Raw genomic sequence first — 12026 nt, forward strand, 5'->3', positions numbered from 1 at the left:
ATGAGCTGCCCTTGTTTGAAGAGCGTGAGGCTCTTCTCTTGGAATCGGTGTCGGAGTCATCACTAGAGTCAATGATAACTCGAGAGCTAGTCTTTTTCTTCCTTTGCTCCTTCTTCTTTTTCCTCCATGCCATCCACTCCTCATAAGACATCTCATCATCGGATGTCTCTTCTTCACTTTCTAGTCCACCATTCTTTTTCTTTCCCTTCTTGTTGTTGTTGGATGGCTCTACATTCTTGTCTTTATCTCTTTTATCACTAGAATCACCTTTTTCACCTTCATTAACCGGATTCTCTTGATTCTTTTCATCATCCGACATCTTGACCTCTCCGGACGGTTAAGCCTTTTGAATGGAGAGCCTTGCTCTGATACCAATTGAAAGGATCTTAAGATGCCTAGAGGGGGGGTGAATAGGCAATCTGCAATTTAAAACACTTAACAAAAATGTCAGACACAGACTAAGCCGGATACTCCGGGTATAGGCCTGGATACTCCGGGTTTTGTGATCCGGAGTATCCGGAGATATATCCGGAGTCTCAGGGTATGAATGACCTGAAAAGAAAACTGCAAGAATCTGTGTATGAAAAGTAGATCGAGTTAGAGTAAGAGTACCAGGGGTTCCTTAAGGTGGATATCCAACAAACAAAACTTACTAGAAACTTGTGAGTGAGTAGATCGAGCTCAAACCCTAGAAATGAAGTCTCACAAGCAAATAGCAAAGAAATCAAGTAAACTAACACAAAGGAGACAAGGATTTGTTTCCCGAAGTTCACACTCGAAGGTGCTACGTCTCCGTTGAGGAAGGATTCGAGAGATGGTGCTCAAGAACCCCTATGCTCCTCTTCCAAGGGCGAGATCACCTCTCAAGCCCAAGGTTACTTACTATGGATTTCTCGGCGAGGAATGAAGCTTACAAACTTCTTGTGCAGCTCACAATCTTGATTGAGCAATCACAAGCACGCCTAGCCGTCTAGGAGCACAAGGCTCCAAGAGTAACAAACTTGAATCCGCGGGCTTGACCAAAACCAAGTGCTCAAGAGATGGAAATGAGGCTCACTAGCACTAATCCTTGCTCTTGCTTGCTTCTCACTCAAATCCCTCAAGGGAATCACTCAAGAATGGAGAAGGGAGAGTGAGAGAGCTTTTTTTGGCTTAGGTTTGAGTTCTGTTCGTCAAAGTGGCAAGAGAGAGGGCTGAAGGGGTATGGAGGGGGTATATATATTCTTCAGCCCAAAAATAGCCGTTGGGCGAAAGGGTACCCAGAGACTCCGGGTATATGCCCGGAGACTCCGGGCAACCCTGACTTTTCAGCCTGGAATAAGCACCCGGACACTCCGGGCAATGGGGTCCGGAGTATCCGGCCCTATACCCGGAGTATCCGGGTAAGGCAGGGAAAAACTTCAGTTTATGGCTCCTTTGAGGTGTTTTGTGGCTCACAAGTGTTTGTATAGGTTCTCTTGAGCACAAGATCTAAATCGAAACCCTTGAACCAAGTCCCTCTTGATAGCACGGCGTTCCTATACTCAAATTTCAAATTCAAAATCTAATTTCTTGAGTAAACTTGAACTCCTCTTTTTCATTTCCTTTTTGAGGGTCGTATATCGTCACTTGATTCACCTATACATGTTCACCACCTGCACACATGCTCAATTACACGATTAAGTGCACATGTGTTTTGTCATTAACCACCAAAACCCACTTAGGGGCCTAGATCACTTTCAAAGCAAGGTGGGCTGCACAAAGGTGGCAACGAATGCTGCATGAAGAACAGATGGAGGAGAAGCGCAAGAAAGATCAGGAAGAGATTCAGAAGAGGATTGCAGAAGTGGAACGTCAGAAGGCCGAGGAACATGAAGCTGACAGGGAGAGGAAGCGAGAGAGAGCCCGCCGTGCTAAGGGAGCAGGGCCTGAAGCTATTAGGAAGGAAAAATATCTCCGGTGCACTCAGTAAAGCACCATCATGTAATCCCGGCATTTTACATTTCCTAAGGCATGTCAGGTTTAGTCACAACACGAGGTTACCGTGTTGCACATGCCACTGTTTTTCATTGTTAAAGTACCTAGTCTACAGCAAAGGTCTCAGCGTTATTTACCGTAGTAGTACGAACGCCTTAGGCCTCTGCTTTGTAATCGTAGCATTGTTTACAAAATTATATTGCAAGCCAGGAATTTATGTTTCGTAACCTACCTTACCCTTCTATTTTCAGTACACTACATTCAATGAGCAATCTAATTCAAGCAACCTACACATTTAGAACTGCAACAAAAAAATCTTACTACACAAATACCTTCGTATTGTTACATGCTACGATCTGGTTCAAATACATATCCATACATAACGAAATGTAATTGTCACATACATGTGGGAATACATATCCATACATAACGAAATCTAAACGTGACGGGCTCCAAAATCCGGAGGCAATCCATCGGTGGGATTCCCAGAAGGTCCAACCTCGGCACCAGCATTATCTTCATAAGTTCCTTATTCTTGAAGCGCTCATAAAAGTTTGCACCCATATACCTTATGCACCATCTACTCACAACATCTGGCCATGCAGGAGGTTGTCCTCGACTTCCTTCATGTAGTTGCCTTATTGCTGCTAGAAGACCTGCATACCTGTCACTGATGAGGCAAACATCAGGACTTGCAGCAACAACGTGAATCTTCACACGTTCAAGGAACCAGTACCAGCTCTCTGTGTTCTCATTCTCAACAAAAGCAAAGACGATGGGAACCACCTGCTTGTTGCAATCAACTCCAATCACTGTCAGTATTGTCCCCTTATATCTCCCTGTCAAGAATGTGCCATCGATACACAGAACAGAAAGACAATACATAAATGCCCTCACACATGCACCAAGGCAGAAGAAAGCACGGAGCAGAAATCCAGGTCCCCCATGCAAACTCGGTACAATGTAGGTATCAGTCGCGCTTCCAGGACTTCTCTGCACAATTGCTGACAGCATGTGAGGCAGGTCATCATATGATGCCTCATATGTGCCGAACCTCATCTCAAACACCTTTTATTTTGCCCGCCAAGCCTTTGTATAGCTGATTTTGTATTGAAAACGGTCCTCTATGTCCCTAATTATCAATTTTGGCTCATAATCAATTTTGTCGAGAATCACCGCATACATCTTCTTGGCCACGAAAGTGGATGTGATGTTACGATGATTTTGCGCAACAGCAGTTAATCTACATGTATGTGGTGTAACAATTGAACACTCCCAGTGTGTCTTGTACCTGCCCTTGTAGGCATGTACTCGCCATGTACAATCGCCATTGACACACTTCCCCTCATATTCTTTGCTGCTAGACTTCACAACTCTGAATTTCTTCCTCAACGATATAGCCCAAAGCTTCATAGCATCCTTCACAACTTCAATGCTAGGATACTTTGCCCCCTGCACAACCTCATTCTCTCTGTATTCGTACTCATTACCCCTAATATTTTGTATCACTGGATTTCCAAAACCCTTGTCTCGCCATTCACCTAGCAACGGGTAGTCCTCATCGTCTGATGAGTCCCCACATTCTTCCATCATTCGAGCCTCCTGGTCTTCATTCTTTACAGCTTCCACTATTTCAGGTATCCGCTCCCCCTCATCAGCTAAACCTTGCAGCTCAGGTTGAATGACATGCACGTTCTGATCTTCTTTTTCTCCTACCTGATCAGCTATACCTTGCGGCTCAGGTTCTATGACATGCATGTTCTGATCTTCATTTTCTTGTTCCACTGCTTGGTTCATATGAGATGATGTACTTGTTGACCCTTCACGAAAATGAGCTGCCTTCTGATGAATCTGAATTAGCATTGCAAGAGGCCACCTGCGGTCAAGAGCTGCTTGCATGTAAGTTCGCCATTCTTCGGTATTTGTTATAAGCATCAACTCCCAGAAATCCCCTTCAGTTGCCCAATTCATCACAGTCTGAACGGTTAGGAAATGGGTCTTTGAATTTACATTGAATATCTCGTGAAGGCATTTGCGTATGGAACCAAAACTCCTCTCTAAGGGTTTATCTATTCCGCACTCTCTGCGTTCAAAAGCTGATAGATTTATTCCATACGCATCATGAAAAATATAGTAGTCACCATAATGAACTTGAAAACGAAGCTTGCTCGACATATCTGGCCACACAATAATGATATTAAACTGATTGCTAATCTACTGTGTCAACAAAAATAATTACAACATAATCTATTTGTAAAGCGTACAAGAATTTTGGTTACCTGCAGTCGCCGGCTCGAAAATCCGGTAGGGCTACGCCTCTCTCCCTTCCTCCCTCTCTTTTTTTGGTTTCTGGAATTTTAGTGATGCAAATGAGGGGTGGGGGGACCAGCCAACCCTTATATAAGGGTGGGGGAGCCTGTCACCCTGCTGGCGGACGGCCAGGACCCGCCGCCCCACTGCCGGGCGGCCTGGGGGGCCGGCCGCCCCTCTCCCGGGCGACCGGTCCTCCAGGGGCCGGCGCGCAAATTTTCTGCGAAAATTTTTGCAGAAAAACCCCTGCCGCCCCGCAGCAGGGCGACCGGGGTATATTCCTGTAAATTTCGAAAACGAAAAAATATTTTTGTAAAAAAACAAAATTGAAAAATATAAAAATAAAAAAACCGCTGCGAGCAGGCTGCTGTGCTGGCCTGGTGGCAACCCGCGTGCGCTGGCATCCTTGGCCATGTGCCCCACGGCCTGCTGGCTGCTGCGCCATCCGCGACCAGCAGTGCCCCGCGCACCTATGCGCGTGCGCTGCTAGCGCCTCTCGGTTCTCGCGTGCCGCATCCTCCGCTCTAAGACGCTCAGTTTAGAAGCAAAGAACAAAGAAGCAACGAAAAGACAACGAGCATGCGACTCAAACTTCAAATAAAAATATTCGCTCCCCCCCACCCCCGCGTCGCTCTCGTTGGCGACACGGGGGGCGCCTCGCGCTGCCGCCCAACAGCCCGCCCCGGGCCGTCTCCGGCTGCCGCCGCCGCAACCGTCCGGGCGGCGGTGGCGGTCCGTGGCCGTGCCGAAGTCGGCCGCCCCGCCCCCATGTCATCTTCTTCCTCTCCCACCTCCTTCCTCCGCCCGCCTTACAACCTCGCCGCTCCTCGCCGCCGCCGGCCGCCAGGGCCGGATCCGGGCCTCCCACGGCCGGATCTGGGTGCGCCATTGCCACCAGCTCAGGTTTGCACCTCCGCCGCCGCCGCTTCGGGTGGGGGGGGGGGGGGGGGGTGCGCTGCGCGCCGCCACCCTTGGGCCCCTGCCCGCTCATCCTCGGGTGGTGGGGGGCCTTTGGCCACGCCACCGCCACCTCGGGTGGCCACCTCGGGCGGCCAGTGGCCCTTGGCCGCGTCGCCGCCACCGCCTCGGTGACCAGGGGGGCCTGGCAGCGTCGCCACCGTCTAGGGTTGCTGGGTGCTCCTGGATGCACCGCCGCCGCCTAGTCTGGCCATCTCGCCACTGCCTCGTGTGGTCAGGGCTGCTGGCCGCGCCGCTGCTGCCTCACGTGGCCGCGCCACCGTTCGCCCTGGGCGGGTGCCGCCCTCGTCGGGGGCTGGTGGGTGGCCGCTGGCCTCCAGTTTGGGGTGCTGGCCTTCTGCTGTCATCGGCTCTGGGTTGGGTTTTGGGGAAGGCGAAAGCCCTGATCCGCTTGCGGGCTGGTGACGGCGACGCTGGAGGGCGTCGCTTACCTTGTTGATGGCGTCACTCTTTCCTCTATACCCTCCTCTTCGGTGTGCTTCCAGGTGAAAACCTAGACCATGTTGGTCGGACGACGACGGCGCCTATTGCGTCGCTTCCTTGCTGGAGGCGTTGTCTTGGAAGCCCTTGCCGGTGGTGGTCGCCTGCTTTTTTCGGAGAGGATCCATTTCTGTGCCTGCCTTTTCTTAGAATCCTCTACATCGCCCAAGCTGTGTTGGTCATCAGTTGGTGGATGCTTTGTCGCCCCTCTACTAGCAGATACTTTGCCGTTGTGCTGCTCTGGCGGATGCTTTGCCGCCATCGTTGTTGGTTGGAGTTCACTTTCAGGTGAATGCTTTGCCGCCGTTGTTGGTTGGTCGGGTGGATGCTTTGCCACCTTATTTGTGTTGTAGACCTTCGCGCCTTTGGAGATGTAGTTTCTTTTAGCAGGTTCAGTTTTGTGGTTTTGGTTAGGTTTGTGAGTCTGGGCCTATCTCGTCCTCTGTTGTTCTTGCTGTTCTCGTTTATGGTTATGGTCGACCGCCATTTGCTTGGTGGTACTTTGTATCCGCCTTAATAGTCTCTGCCTATTAAGGTTTGTAATGGTCGTATTGCTTTCCTCTTAATGAAATACGTGCTCAGGCACGTTCGCGAAAAAAAATACTCGCTCAAATTTCAATGAATTGAAACAAAACTCGAGACATAGATTCACAATTGCTAAAGCTAATAAATCTATAGAGAGAAGTTTGCAAAAAGATCGAGTAAATCTCACGGATAGAAATCACTCGAAACATACCGGAAAAACGCATAAAAGAAAAACACTCGGGAGAAGAGGAACAGATGCGAAAACTTCAACACATCAACGACTTTGATCTTCAAGAGGTCATCTTTAGACAAGCATCCTAGCTAGGAACCTCCCTCAACCTCCCACTTTTGGTGATGACGAGAAATCAAGAGCAACCACCCTCTCTCCCTGTCATCCCCTCTCATGAAGCCCTCTCCTAGACTAGAGCAAATGAAATTAGGGTTTAGTTGCCCACAAATCAGCCATGCTTGTGTCTATATAGTCCATGGCAAAAGATGGGAAATACCCATACGCTAATAAATAAGACACATGCCCATGTAGAGACAAAATGGTCCATCTTTTTTGTAAAAACATCGGACGGATACACTGCCTTCACAACTTTGTTTCACCCCGATGCTAGCTTCGCAATGGCACCACGTGTCCTCCATCTCTGCAATCCATCTACATTGGATGCACCTCCAGCATTGAGGTCAAAATCGGGAACCCTGCCTGCACGGTGGTTTTGAGGTCCAAACCACCCAAACCGTCCATCTCCGCTTGGCCGCCACATGCTCTTCTCGATGTCAACGCATGCCCAGCCTCTACCAAGCTTCTGACGCCTCCGTCCCGCTTGACTCAATCGACGCTGTCTTCATTCGTCCATGTGTACTTTCGCTCTTCAGTGCACCAAGTTGATCACCCTCCCGGACTCCTCGGGTCTCTCGGTCCAAGCCTACTTGCGTCCATCCTTCACTACCCTAGGTCCATTGGCATGAACCCTTCACTTGACCTTCACCGCATCCGTCGACGATCACGTCGCATCCTGCGTCTGCATATCACGAGCCAAGAGACAACAAATCAATAAAACGTCATCAATCACTCATCATCCAAGGGTGTCCACCATTGTCCCCACATTCAAATAGACAAATCACAACACTTTGAAAGGAAAAAAGAACTAATCCTCGGAAAAAACCTATTATCACATGGGAGAAATTACAGCAACACTAACAATAAGCTATTGTAATATTACAAATTTATTTGTCGCAACATAGGAAAAGATAAATCCAAAAATGCCTGTTGCTTGAAAAAAAGTAATGGCTATTGCAATATCTAGATCACATACTGCAATATTATAAATCAGCAATTCCGACATGCCCAATCCTTAATTTCAACATCTCAAATCACCAGTTGTAATATAAGTTTGCCTGGTTGCTTGTTATGGGATTTTGTGATTGAATTTGAGGCGGACACTACTACAATTATGGATTTTGCGAGGCACTTAGAAAATAGCTCTGAGACAGGCAAAAAAAATAACCATCTCTATTAATGCCCAACATTAACTGAGGCGGTCATGTCTTATTAACTGAGGCGGTTACAAAAACTACCTCAGAAAATCGTTTAACAGAGGCGGTCACATATAACGTGACGTAAATAGAGGACAAACCCTAAATATCTCCCACCCCGCAGCCACCTCCCTCTGTCTCTCTCCCTCCCCCATCTCTCTCTCTCTCTATCCCTCCCTCCCTCCCCCCCTCTCTCTCTCACACACAATGGCCAGTGCAGCGGCCTCTTTCTCCCTCCTCCTCGACGATGATCTGGCACGGCGGCGGCGGGGCACGGATGGGGGCGGCATGTGGGGCGGCCCCGGCGACGGCGGATCTGGCCTCCCCCATGCAGATCCGGCCTCCCCCGGCCCCTTCGCCCCGGAGGACGGCGGAGGCCACGTGCGGTGGCGCAGATCCAGAGGACGGCAGCGGCGCGGCTCGGCGGCGGCCCCGAAGGACGGCGGCGGCGGGGCGCGGACGGGGGCGGTGCGAGGGGGGCCCCGGCGGTGGCGGATCGAGGCCTCCCCCGCGCAGATCCGGCCTCCACTGGCCCCTTCGCCCCGGAGGACGGTGGCGGCTGCGCGCGGCAGCGCAGATCCGGAGGACGACGGTGGCACGGCTCGGCGGCGGTGGGGTGCGGACGGGCGGCGGACGCGGGCCACGGGCGGGTTTGTTTTTTTATTTTTTTTCAATTAACACAAGTAGTTGTTGCAAAACCGCCTCAGTAAATGCTTTATTTACTGAGACGATAGCTCAGAGGCGTTTGCCTGTAACTGCCTTTGAAATTGGATTTTGACCGCCTCTGAAAAGAATATTGTAGTAGTGAGATTGTGTGGCCAGATTAAAACAAATTGGGTTTTCAAAAGGAGAACCCGACTCCCTGTCATCGTGATAGTTCCAGGATTAGTAGCTATTACATGTAGAACTCATTTTAATTACATGTGATAGTTATACAATGCATTTAAAACATACATGAATTTAATTATTATATAATCTAGAGGATTATATTACAAGTTTTCTGATACAAGCCCCTCGGTTAAAGGAAAACAAGCCGAAAATGGAAGAGGTAGCTAAGCTTTTGGGCATCCTTCATCTTGGTGTCTCTCCTCCATAAGCAAACTTGAGCGTAGCATGGGCCATCCTAGTTACATCCATCGTCGTCAGGCTTGATCTTCAAGTCAGATCCTGCGTCAAACAAACTTTTCCCAATGATGGGATAGGTTCACGTCACAATCCATATGCAAATTTTAAGTGGACGCAAGTGTATAAAGAGTAGCCAAAGAATAAGGCTGGATTTTTCCTATGCAAGCAGCAACAAAGTATGTTCATCATCCAACTCCTCATCACGGCCGTCCTGGCATCCCAAGTCCCAGGATTAACACACACCTTCCAAAACCACCAAGTCGGTGCGAGGACTCCCTCTCCTCACACCTCAACTGTCCTAGGCAGGAAATCATCACTAGGGGGAGGTAGAAATCAAGTAACACAACCTAATGGAAGTAATAGAAAAGTGGGGTTGTTCATAACCGAGAATGTGGATATAAACATAGTTTTCACCCTGCAGGTGTTGTACACCTGGACCCACTCGAATCAAAGAAAGGCAATCCGTCGACCACTTGAACGATGAGACACCGGTCTACTGAGAAAGGAACTAGCCGCTATGACGAGACACCATCCTGCTTTCCCGGGTTTGGGCACGTCCTCCCGCAAGAGGTCGTCCCGGGACTGGGAAGCCTCCCTTGCCACTCGGGGATCGTGAGGCCAATACCCCTTCCCACGGCACTGAACCTCCCCAGCATTGATACCCTATCCTCCTACAGGCTTGGTGCCACGCGTAGCTAGCTTGGACCGGATCCATCCGCATAATGACCGGATCCATACTTACATAGTCCCACGAATCATAGTTACTGCAACAAGGCGTATCCGCCGCAACGGTCCCTCGATAGCACCCATTACAAATAAGTCACCCAAACACTTAAGTATCCATGTATCCAGAAAAAGAATATACCTGCAACATGCACTCCGTAGGGTGTGCCCAACACACACACAACCCAAGCCCCTGATCTGAGGATCAGGTTAATTCGCTCGTCGTCGGCTAAAATCCCTAATCATGAACTCCTCATATGTGTATCTGCACTCACGCCAAGACTATATTGTAACATCCTAGATTTTTCTGGAATGCTAAAAGTCGAAAAATGCGAATTTCAAAATAATTTTGCATGGTATGCTCTAATAAGTTCATTTAAGTAGGATCTCTCCCATCTGGAAATTACTAGTAAGTAAAAATCACGAGTTGAATTTAGGATTATTAAGTGCTAGTGTATTCAATTTGGAGTTAATTTGGATTTTAAGTCGCATCTACCTTGTTTAATCAAATTCGTTTTGAATTTATTTTCTTGTTTGGAATTGAGTGGAATTTAAATTGAAGCGGGCCCTTCAATTTAAATTCGGAAACTAACCCGCTAACTATCCTCGCGGGCCCCACCAGAGCCTCTAGCGCTGTCCGCCCTAACCCTAATTTGACCTGCAGTCTAAACTGCGATTCGATCGACGATAGACACTCAGCCAGCCGACCCAGCTAGCCAGACCGCGTGCGCAGCCTAGCTGACCGGCCTGCTAGCCCGCACCGCCGCTAAGACCGTTTGTGGTCTGCTCAGCCCGTTCGCGCGGCCCAAAACCCAATCGGCCGTTTTGGGCCCAAACCGGCCCAACCCGGTACCTATAAACCTACCCCTACCCCTAACCCTATCCTCTAACTCCTCACCCCTCAGCCGCCGCCTCCTTCATGCTCCTCCCTGTGGCCGCCGCCACTCCCCTTGTGCCCGCCTCCCTCTCTGAGCGCCGCCGCCAACCTTCCTGTGCCCAGCCGCCGCTCCTCCCTTGCCCTCCCTCTAGCGCCGCCCTAGCGCCACTCCACACTAAGGCCGCCACTCCTCTAGCAGCCGCCTCCTCCCACGCGCGCAGCCGCGCCTTCCTCACCCACGCACGGCCGCCGCCCCTAGCTGCACGGGCCGCTGCCACCTGCACACTCACGCCGCCGCTCCTGCGCACCGCCCACACGTCGTCCAAGCGCTGCCGGCCCTCGCGCGCGTGCGCTCACGCCTGGCTGTCGTGCTCGACGCTCCGGCCGCCAGGTACGCCGCTGATCTGGCTTCTTGTTGTTGGGGCTGGCTAGCCGCCATTGCACCTTCAATGGAAGCTACCCTTTCTTCCAGGGCGCGCATCATATCTTCCAGTTCAGTATTCTTTCTCGATCGGCTTCGATAGGTCTCAATGTTAGCACTGAAGCAATGCTTCCATGGAACTACACCCATACCTCGCACATATTCTGTGTGTTCCGGTGTCCCGAGAGCGTACGTCAGCTCATCTTTCTCTCTGTCCGGCTTGAAACTGCCTTCAGACACGGCTTTTAGTGCCTCATCAGACTATTGGCCGCTTCTCTTATGGCGTCGCTGGTGACAAACGAGCCATCTTTCGGGTTTAGGTAGCCTTCATGAGCGTAGAAGAAATACTTTGCTCGCTGCGGCCAGTTGAAAGTCGCCGGTACGATTCCCCTTGCAATGAGGTCGTCTTCCATTTTCTGCCATTGCTACGACCTCCCCGCCCCTTCTTCCCTCCACAGCAACCTCCACCCTAGGTTGCCGTCGTCGCGGTCATGCCCCCATGCCCTGCTCCCCGCCGCGCGGAGGTCTTCGCCACGCACTGCCGCTATGGCCGGGCCCCACCCACGGTGCCTCCAGCCGCTCGCCGCTCACCACAGCTCCTTCCCATGCGCCGCCGCTAGCCGGAGAAGAAGATATGGCAATCTTTTGAAAATATGTTGATCTGGATTTTGATAAATGTTGAATCTATTGTCTTGAGATGTTGAAATAGTTTGTAAAAAGTATTAAGGGTAGTATTTTTCAACATGTTGATGTATGTGTTTCTTTAAAATCTTGAATATATTATTTTCAAATATTGAACTATTTTTTCTGAAAATGTTGAATCTAATTTGGATCTAATAAACTTTATAGATACATAGTTTATCCATCTTTCGAAAGTTATATAGGAGCCCCCTATCTCCACTACTACTATTTGTAGAATGTTTTATGGGAAATAGTATGGATACAAAAAACGAAGAATGTTTGTATACGAGAGTCCGTTTAATTTAGATTAGAGTGAATTGCTGCAATAAAGAAAGTTAGTTTCTTTAGTGGTTGTTTCACAGAATAAAATTATGTTTATTTTGTCAACGCTATAGCAGCTCCTAGGGA

This window comes from Panicum virgatum, chromosome 8N (genome assembly GCF_016808335.1).
Source record: "Panicum virgatum strain AP13 chromosome 8N, P.virgatum_v5, whole genome shotgun sequence".
Classification (NCBI taxonomy): domain Eukaryota; kingdom Viridiplantae; phylum Streptophyta; class Magnoliopsida; order Poales; family Poaceae; genus Panicum; species Panicum virgatum.